Here is a 10,766-nt window from a genome sequence, read left to right as displayed (position 1 = left end):
CACGGAAAACAGTCAATTTAAGCGTTCGTAATGCTCTTAAAACAGATTGCTCTATTTCACAAAACTTTGTTTTAAATAACGCAACGCAGAAACCTTGCAAACATTTATAAACGGTTGTATTTAGAAGCTAACCTCTATTTTCCTGATGACGACCGCTTGTGTTGCGATTGAAGCGTCGTATTTTATTTGTTATTTTCTTTGACTTTACCGAAAGACCCAAAGAATATGAAAAGCAATGCAAGTTTGATTCGTGAATTTTTCGACTCATAAGAGTCTGGAGCGGGTGGTGCACAGTGGATCGCGCACTGGGTCAAGAACCCGGCCACCTGAGTCGGTCAGCCCAGCTAAGATGTTCTCGAATGGTGTCGACATCGTACTATATCATTACTATTTTAGAAAAAAAAGTGTTGCTTGTTGGCAAGGAGCGAGAGAGTGACGGGACGGATGGGCAGATGCTGCTATATTCGAAACAGATTGTGCTGGATGGAGGGATGGAGGGAAGGGAGGGAAAGGAGGGGAAGGAAGGGAGGGAAGAGACGATCAACTCCAAAAGACGTTCGAGCTGATAGTAAACACTGTAGTTACACTTATACAGTTCTACACTGCTGTGAATATTATGGTCGTCAATTGGCAGCATTCGGCAGCAATGGGCAGAAATTAACCACAGAGGGCAGTACGGGAAAGATGATCTCTGGCAATGTATCATGAGGAATTTTCATTCGTGCCTTGCTGTACGTATAATGTGCATCAGAGGGCAGCAGCGGAAAGCAATGGGCAGAAATGGGCAGCACTCGTTCTGTCGACTTTTTCATGAAACGGAGGGGATGTAAAACAAATTGTGCATAATTGTACAACAAATAATACTTTGCGTTATATTGCTGTGTACATAATGGCCCAAACTGGCTCTCGCTACACTATCATATGTATGGTACTACATGTGATATATTTAAAGTATATTTTACCTTCCTTAAAATGCAATGTAAAATAGACAAGAAGGCATCATAATCTACTTATTGGGAAAGTTTCAGTGAGCGATATGGTGATTCAGCAACACCAAACAACAAGATTTGTGTCAGGGTGTGTGGATACAATTAGAACCTGAATAGATTTGTATAACATTTAGTGGTTCGACTGACGTGGTTGTTTTGAAGAGTTTACATTCTTATATTTGTGTATTACAGTACATAAATTGCACGATAAATGTCACTGGATTTAAATAACGAGTGGTCAGCGTGCCAGTGCGTAATCAGTGAGAACTTGTAGCGTTCCCCATCGGGACATCTGTGGAAAAGAGCTTCATAGATCATCGGATTCCTTCTGCAGTGTCAATAAAGATTCTGATTCGGATCCGAAGTGGGGCTGAAAATTAAGCCCTGCTTGGTTGAACACAACGATGGGTCGAGTTGAAAGGCCTCTGACATCCGCTCTTGGAAGCTCATGTAAGTGTAACGGACGAGGAAGCAATCCTTAATGTGCTTCGTGAACACGTGTACTATAATTAACACGCAACACAAAGTTGCCCGTAAAGTCCAGCACACACACACACAGGTTCTGGGTACAAGTCGGTTGTCTGCGATCGCCTAATCATAGCCGGCACGACCCACTGAAGGGGTGCGTGTAGCCAGAACTTCGCCCGAGGCCACCTTTGTCTCCCCAGTGCCGTTAGATTACCGTGATACACACCGCAGCAGGTACTCATTTTAAATCTGAGTCAAGGGACCGGTCCTGATATCAATCGTTACCTGGAATCGATCTCGTGTTGCCGGGTTCGCAGTGCAGTGCGCTAATCACGCCACCACCGCTCCCACCCCCCGACACACACACGTACCCGTGGGCAAATCGAAAGTCTTCAGAAGCCCCATCACATGACGCCGCAGCTAAAACCCACCGGCGATTTATATTCAAACTCGAAATGAAAGTGCGTTTCTGCAGGACACATCTCGAAGAGGGACGATACCCGATGGTCAAAAAATGAACACGGAGTGGCAGCGAAGAACGGAACGTGTCCGCGTGACCGTCTCGCCGGGGAGACGGAGCGATCAAATCAGTTCCGTGTGCTCGTGCTTGCGGTGGATTTGTTACATCACAGGATCGTTGAGAGGGTAGGCAGCGGCTCCAGGCGTCCATCCAGCAGTGGGACTGGCCCAGGAGTGGTGATGATGAATGTGTAACGTGGTGGAGGGGGGGAGGGGTGTGGCCGGTGTGAGATATAATTGGAGTAAATGCGATACAAAATGTGCGTAAAAAAAAACACGAGGACGTAACAATTTCGGGTGATGCCGAATTTTAAATTGCGCAGCAAGGCGGATCGTACCACCCAGCGGCTGTGAAGACCACTGCGAGGTGGCGGACGACACCGCTGGCTGCGCGCAGCTTCCATTCAACGAAGACGCACCACTCGTTGGAGTCTCTCGTCTCGAGGATTCTCCTCGGTGGGTGCCCAGCCTCGTAATCGGCGTCGCAAACGAAGACCTCTCCATTGCGCGCACATCCCTCCGCAACACCCCCCCACCACCCCCACCGCATCGCAGCGTCGTCTTTAGCCACTCCACGTCACAGCTGCTCCGGGGAGAGAATCTCTGAGCGTGGCGGTGAGAGGGGCTGCCTCGCCTTGCCTGCGCGCTCTGTTGGAGGGAACCTCGTCGTTACACACGCGCACTGCAACACAGCAGCCGCCACGGCAGCAACAGTCTCGTCTCTCTCTCTCTCTCGAGGCTTGTTTATTTATTACAGCGTTTGTGTTGTTTTTTTCTTCTTACCTGTTATTTTTGGTTGTTGCTGGTTTTGGGCAGCGGTTGACCAACCCGCGAGTGAGCGACATCGTCGGGGCAAGAATTGTCATCGGAGCAGCGACAGCAGGAATTTTGGGCTCGCGAAACGTTTTTTTCTTTCTGTATTTGCTGGCTTGCCTAGTCGCTCGCACACGACAGAGCCCGCATCGTCTTCACGCAGAGCTCGAAGCATCCAGGAAAACGAACGAACGAACGCGCGAATCGACTCATCCCGACTACGTACGAGCCAAGGGGGCAAGTGAAATTAATACTCTGCGTGCGGCTGACATAATAACCAGTTGTGCGTTCCTCCTGCGTTTAAAAAAAAACAACAACAACAACAACCTGGGCGTTCGCCGCGTCTCCTCGTTTTTGGGACTCGGGGGAAGAGAAGCCGACGCTGCCTCCCCAGCTCGGCAGGGAAGAGCAGGAGACAAAAAGAGTGAATTTCGAGAGAGACACTTTCCTGGGGGGTCGACTTCTGTGTCGTCTGCGAGGCAGCTGTCGTTCGCCGGCACCACCACCCCCACCACCACCACCCGCGCACAGCGTGGAGGCGGCTATCACGTGCCGGGTAGGTTAAACCTTTATTGTCGATGGAATCCATGAATATCTTTATTCAGGTGGGTCTCCCCAAACCCCCCACACCCGCTCTCCCACGTCGGCTCCTCGTCATTATCAGCAGAGGCAGGGCGATTGTCCACGGGTGCGTTGGAATGCATCTCTAAGAATGATTTACTGTTTCGCCCAATCAGCAGCCATTGGGCAACACACACCTCTCACGATACCGGTAAAAATAGAGCAACGTCGGTCCATTGTATTCCGGACCACGGCGTAACTCGGCATTGGCAAAGATAGTACTGTAGCGGATTTTTTAAATATATAGTGAACTCACAGAAAGCTGTCTGTGTGGGACATTGTAATGAATGTTGGTCCGTGTTCTCCGGCTCTCATTCGTCACCTGATTGTGAGGAAATTACATTTCTGTCCAAGCAGCCGGTAGTGGTGACAGGTCGCTCCCTTGCAAATGATGTTTTATTGTCGTCTCGACATCACACCAGCAGCAATTGTATACGTCATATGTATTTATAGACTGTATAAATACCGTAGTGTACTGTATTTGTTTTGTCGATGTTTTGTGTGTGGCAGGGTTCAGACTATGGTTGGCTTCACCCTTAAAGGCACTTTGCCTTGCTTAACAGTCTTTGTTGAAATAATGCCTCATTGATTTACAGTATTCATTTATATTTCACAGGCAGGGTGTGTGTATATATATAGATGATATGATCCTTGTCATGTTATTCTACATGACAAATGTGTCCTCAACAAAACAATATATCTCGGATCAGCTGGCTGCATCATCAATTACAGTGGAAGAATGAGTGGGTTTGTATACAGAGCCACAACATTCTGTATTCATTGGTCTTTATTGCTGCCCTATATGAAAAAATTAAAATTGCCAACGAATCAATACACTTGACATTAATGTGCCCCAAATACTTTGAGCCAATTTCAGTTTTTTTAAATATACAGTATATTGTTTTTTCTTCATGAAATACATCAGCTATGTCTCGGGGACATACAGAATGGATACAACATGTGGTTAAGGATTATAATAATTGTGGAATTTTATATATATAAAGTAATTATCACAGTTGTTGTAATAGGTACAAAGCTTTGCTTTGGAGCCAGGGGTGCAGAGGATAAGGTACGCCACTTTCATGCTGGGTTTTGAGTGCCAATCTCCCCAAAGACCTCATTACCTCAGCAATCTCTCCTTCATCTCGCAAACCTTCATTTTCCATTTATTTTTCTTTAGGATATTTTTTTTTTATTCTCCAGTTTTGTATTGTGTGTTCTAAAAATATATATTTTAAATCATATCAGATTTCTAAAAACTGAATATTATTCTTCGTCACGTGTAACTGTGCAATGAAATTGAATGGTTTAAATTGACTACTGTAACCGGTAACATTTCTTTAGCGCAATCGATCCTCTTGACAGAGTTTGTTTATTTTTTACAAATGCTACTCGAGCACCTAAGTCGAGAAGGCCAATAAGCCGAAACAATAAAAAAAATTTTGGTGAGACGCAAAGCAGAAGATAATTTATGTCTATTATTTATATTATTACATTTTATTTATATCATTAAATTACGTAAAGAGTTTCAATTTGCACTTACCGGAGTCTCTGTTCTGGATGATGATTTATAACATGCACACGGTTTAAGAAATGTGTTGAAGATGTTGAAAATCACAGAACAAATCTTTGTTACGCTTCAAATCCTAATCCCCACAAAGTAGCTGCCACATCCACTAAGTTCATTGTTCCGATGTTTTTCCTTCGTGTGAAATCAAGCAGATCAATGTTTTCATCCAAATGTGTTTTTTGATGCAATATAATATAACAGCACACCGGTATTGTACCTCACAAATCACCCTCAATTTGACCAAACGACCCTGATTGTGTCTGATCTTGTTAGATTGTAGAAGCTAAGCTGGGTTTACCCTGGTCAGCACTTGGATCGAAGTCTGGCGGTGACGTCAGACGTGGTGGGCGTGGGGGCTGCCAGACAGCCAGGGGAGGGCAGCAACAGCAATGGATTCTTAAGAGCTTCGGGCGTTTTACCCCCTTGTAAACATTCTCGCTTATATCGTGCTCCTCCGATTTACTCCCACATGCCCAACGCTCATGAATGGAATTAGCGAAACATCCGAGTGCAGGACCATTATTTAAGAAGAGGCTTAAGACTCGGTGAGACTTTCTTGGGTAAATGAAGGGGCATCTTTTTTTACGATGATGGCCGGAAACGGACGATTGCATGCTTTGCATGACCATCTCTAGCACCTGCGGTGGAGGGCGTGGATGATTATTGTGTAATCTTGTGCATGTAACGTTTCCGTACGTCAGTTGTAGGTTTGCTGAAATGGATGCGATCGACCTGTCCAATATTCCTTTCAGACGCAGCTTCATGCCAATCGCCATCGTGCAGAAAATCGTGTTGGGGGGTGGGGGGGGGGCTTCCTTGCACCTTGAGAAGAGAGGGAAATAAAACATATCCAGGTGACGCTCGGTGCTCACGCCGATATCGTTCACTGCCGTGTGGTGTTTTTTTTTTTCAATGAAGAATTTGTGCCCCTGTCCTCCCAAGATTTGGCCAAAGTGAAATCTAATCCGTGCACGTTGTGACACGAGCGTCGTCGTGAGGGTGATAAAGGAATTTTGCAGCTACTGCGTTGACCCACATACAACTTAGGTAATAGCACAATTGCGTGAATATTCAAAAGCCGGGCTTGTCAACCATTACTAATGAGTCTGCTGTATTATTCGAGAGGCATAAACTACTTTCTCAAAAACTTAATTAGTGACTATATTATTCTGGTAATTGAAATTTAATCTGTAATGAGTGCTTGCGATCTTGTCACATCATCTTGTTCAGGGATACAAAAATAACAAAAGCCAGACTGTAATTTGTTCTTAATTTCTTAGAAAATCGTATTCTAGAAAATTGTATTGAAGGACTCGTCGGATTATTCGGAGTTTGAGCTAAACCTATGAAAAATGTCCACATGATTTACACATTCCACCGCCCATGTCTCAAAGCGGCTTTGCTCATGCTTTAATACAACTGCTCCTCCTCCATCCCTTAAACTATCATTCCTTGCTTAACCCTCCACCCTCTATGCCTGCCCTTGATCCACAGACATTGTAAAAAATTAAGAGTGTTTTCTCAGTGTAATCACTGCAATTAGATAGTCTTTTTACAGAGGCTCTTGCATTGGAATGTTTGGCCAATTCCCTTCATGAGAACTTTATATTTGGGAAGAAATGGGAGTACCAAATATGATGAAATTCAAGAATCCATTTACTGCACTGTCATCTCCTGGCTAACTCACAGCGCAACGGATTTGGGGGTTCCAAAGTGCTTGCATCACCAGCACGTGCGGTATGGACAAGTTGAGATATTCGACATTCACTTTAGTAGACTATTGGTCACAGTTAAGTCCATCTCTCTGTAATGTGAAGTGGAGTTGGGGAAGGCATTTGTTAGTTGCACGTGTAGTGATGTATATTGAGTCACCATGGCGTCTAGCGCCACCTATTGTAAGTAGAGTGGTACTGTGCATATTATTCGGGTCTTTCGGTAAAAGTCACGTAGAAAGGTACAAATTAATAAAAATTACAAATATAAAATAAACCAAAAACTGCGACGTTTCGATCACAACACAAGCGATCGTCATCAGGAGGGAAGAGGGGGGAAGCTGCTGAATGCAGACTGTTTTATAGGGCGTTGTTCTAGGGTCATGAACGAAGTGGGCGGGGCTAGTGATGTTAATGTGATAAATTAGCATGTCAATGTAAGATCGCAGAGTGGCATCCGCGACGAGTGCGCGGGTGGCGATGTTAGTGTAGAGATTTGCATGTTAATGTAAGATCGCAGAGCCGCCGCCACCTCGAGGTCGGTGTCCAGAGGTGGCCACGTTGACACGAGAAATTAAACCTGCTAATGTGAAATTGGAGAGCCGAAGCCACGGAGAAAAAAAAAATGGTAACATCGGAAAGTGGCAGGATGGGAACATCACAGCCAGTTATGACTTAAACTGGTTGATGACGTCTTTCCAATGATTGCTGAGTTTGTACCCATCCTCTCGGTTGAAATTGTGTCTGTGTCTATATATGGATGGTTTCATGAACTAATCTTTGTTGATAGCCAGTGGGCTTACAAAGTACCTTCGTCTTAGAGAAATCTATTTCGTGTGAGTCAACCGCATTAAAACAATGATCAGCCACGGCCGACGTGTTGGTCATACCGTGTTTCAGATCTGCCTTATGCTCACGAACACGGTCCGAGACATGTCGCTTAGTTTCCCCAATGTAACTACTGCCGCAGACACAGGTTAATTTGTAGACGCCGGGGTATTGCATGTCAGGGTTCACATCCTTCACAGATGGGATCAGATCACGAATTGTATGTACTGTGTTAAATCGAGCCTGGATCTTGTGTTTGCTCAAGATTTTGAAAGTATTTTTGGTGAACCCTGCTATATATGGCAAGGTGATGGTTTTAATTGGGTCCTCAGATGGTTCTTTCCCAACGGTTGGGGTGGTAGCGTTACAGATTGTGTGGTCTGAAAATCCATTCAACTTGAGAGCTTGGTGCACGTGTTTCAGTTCACTGGCTAGGTGATGATGGTCGGAGATGCATCGAGCTCTATGGTGTAAAGTTTTGATGAGGGAATTCTGCTGGGATGGATGGTGGTGGGAGTCAGGTTTTAGGTAGGCATCCATATGAGTTGCTATCCTGTAGACAGTGTCCCATTGAGCCATCTGGTCTCTTTTTGATGAGAACATCCAAAAATGGTAGCTTGCCATCCTTTTCTACCTCCATGGTGAATTTGATAGCTGGGTGTATGGAATTAATGTGGTTGAGGAATTGGTTCAGAGCAGAGCTGGTCAGCCATGCGGCCAGATGACGAACGTGTCACCTATGTACCTCTTCCACAAGGACGGACGTAGAGTGGATGCCTTGGATTGCGTCTATTTCAAAAATTTCCATGAAAACATTGGCTACAACCGGAGATAAGGGAGGACCCATTGGGGTGCCTTCAACTTGTTTGTAAGATGTTCCATTCCAGGTGAAGTATGTATTGGTGAGGCAGTGTCTGACCAGGGCCAGTACATCAGCATTCAATCCTTGTTGGACTAAATTTTCAATGATTGCAAGGATGAAGGGCACAGGAACTTTGGTGAACAAAGAAACTACATCGAAACTAACGAGCAAATCACCTGGAGATAGTAAGATGTCCTTAATTAAGGATACCAAGTGAGCTGAGTTAAGTACAGATGAGGTGGTCTTACCAGTGAATGGTTGCAAGGTCTCAGACAGAAACCGGGCCAGTTTGTAGGTGGGTGGAGATGATGGGACGAAGGGGTGTACCTTCTTTATGGAATTTTGATAAGTCATACAATCTGGGAAGTCCAGCAGCAGAGGGTTTTAAGGAAAACCGTTTGGTTTGTTCAATTAATGAAGCCGAATCAGTGATGATGTTGTTGGTTTTTGTGACGAGGCTGTTGGTAGGATCTCTTTTAAATTGTGTGTAGCTACCATCATTGAGTAGGTCCTGAATTTGGTTATTGTATATGGTTTTGTCCATGATGACCGTGGCATTCCCCTTGTCGGCTGAGAGGATGACGATGTCATCCCACTTTTACTGTGCATGTTAGCGTCTCTCTCTGGCACCAGAGTGTGTATGGCATAAGAAGAGGGCTCTATGGGGGCATGCTTCTGGTGACGTACAGAGAGAGGGCACTTAAGGACATGACAGTCTGGGTGAACCCGAGAGGGCACGTGACTGGGAGAGGGTAGCGAGGGGGGCCAAGGGGTGGCGAGATGGACACGTGACAGTAGGATCTAGAAGGGGGCGTGGCCTAGGGCGGGGCCAGGCCACGCTCAGGGGCATAAAAGGGAAGTCCCGAGCGCCGATCCGGGCTGTCTTCAAGAATCAACCCGCCGTGCTACGTCTCCTCGGTCTTCGGTCGTCACGTTCGGCATCGTGGGTCAGGCGGTACGTTACTGACCTGACCCGGTTATGTAGTTGCCCATCGTGGTTTAGTCGCTAGCGGAAGTTAGCTACCACCTATGTCGTTATCCCGTACGTTTATGTAGTTACCCTGTTGGGGTGTTGTAATAAACGTGTTGCCTCCAAGTTCTAGTGTCTCCGTGGATGCCACTACACACGTGTTATAGCTCTTATATATTTATATGTAAAATATTTTAAAAAACTGGTCACATACCCTGGATACCAGTTACTAGCCAGAAAGTCGGGCACATTGTGGTTGTGCCTTAATGCTCAGGTGCACTACAGCCTTACACTCTAATCACTTCTTCCATAATATAGCTATCGCTCATATCATTCGATTGGTATAGTGGCTGTTTCTACTACAGATAAAACAGGCTGCTCGAATGTGTAAAGGCTAAGAAGCCTCAGTTGTTCTGTACAATCCCGTGTTACCATCAGATGATTTTCTCATGTCGTTCCTGGAAGCGCTGCCACACATTTCGTACAACGTGTTATTAAAACCAAGGGTTGGCTATTTAAGATGGTGGTGAAAAGTGAAAAATGCTTGTCACGTTTTGGGGTAAGTAGTGTTGCCTTATTTATTACGATGTTGTTACACACGCGTGAGTTGAAAGCAAACGAATTGGAGGAATGGGTTCATAAGCTACTGTGCGAACAGATCGGTCTCCCCAAATGGGGATGAATGCCACCACCACCACTGCATGTCTGATGGGCTATTGCAAATGCGTGCATACATTTGCGATGGAAAAAAACAAATCTAATTTTCCTGCTTTGGAAGGCTGCTGGGCGTTGGCTAGGGAAATGACATTTTACTGCTCAGATTGTTTCATTTAAAGCATCGATCTTAATTTTGCATTTTAAATGCTTTTCATTATGCAATTAGAGTGTATGCATATAGAACGTTGGTGTTTTAATGTTGGGGAATTCACACTGGCTAAGTAATTTAAAAATTGTCAATTTTGGAAGTGCAGACTGCACACAATATTAAACATTGTGTAATTAAGGATTTCTCTCCAATATGTCTTCTGCAGCACTTGCTTCGATGTGTGAATTGTCACTCAAATGTTCTTAACCTCTCCACTCTATGCTCTTTCGTCAACCTTCCTGGCAGCCTCTTCCGTTGCCAATTAATACATGGCTATGAATGTTAATTGGCTAAAAAAATCTTAGTGTGATATTTTATTTCTTGGATACATGTATCAATCGACAGCTGCATGCAGGCTTCCCTTGCCGTGCGTCAATCGTGGGTGTTTTTTTGACCAACTGACCTTGGTCAGTGCAGGTTGGTGAATTGCCAGTTCAGACATCACTTGCCGCTGATGTTATCCCTGGCCGGGCATCGATAATATAATCACCCCCCACGATTAAATATCTACTGCTAATTATCCATCCCTGTTGAAGAAAAATTACAAAA

At 45.0% G+C, this 10,766-nt stretch overlaps 1 protein-coding gene across 2 annotated transcripts in view; it reads left to right on the top strand.

The window, feature by feature from the left end:
• The first annotated feature begins 3,323 nt into the window (after positions 1-3,323).
• The window catches only part of LOC133347324 (guanine nucleotide-binding protein G(I)/G(S)/G(O) subunit gamma-2), a 43,184-nt gene continuing 35,741 nt past the window's right edge, over positions 3,324-10,766 (top strand). The window contains exon 1 of one of the 2 annotated variants that reach the window (XM_061559503.1): positions 3,324-3,345. The gene's annotated coding sequence lies outside the window, so the exon portion shown is untranslated. Of the gene's footprint in view, positions 3,346-9,316; positions 9,338-10,766 lie in introns of those variants that run through there. The other variant, XM_061559502.1, reaches the window with a different exon arrangement.

Source organism: Lethenteron reissneri, chromosome 25 (assembly GCF_015708825.2).
Source record: "Lethenteron reissneri isolate LAM-NWPU_2019-01 chromosome 25, ASM1570882v1, whole genome shotgun sequence".
NCBI lineage: Eukaryota > Metazoa > Chordata > Hyperoartia > Petromyzontiformes > Petromyzontidae > Lethenteron > Lethenteron reissneri.
Note: the sequence above shows the minus strand (reverse complement) of the source record. Positions and strands in the feature narration are given on the sequence as shown.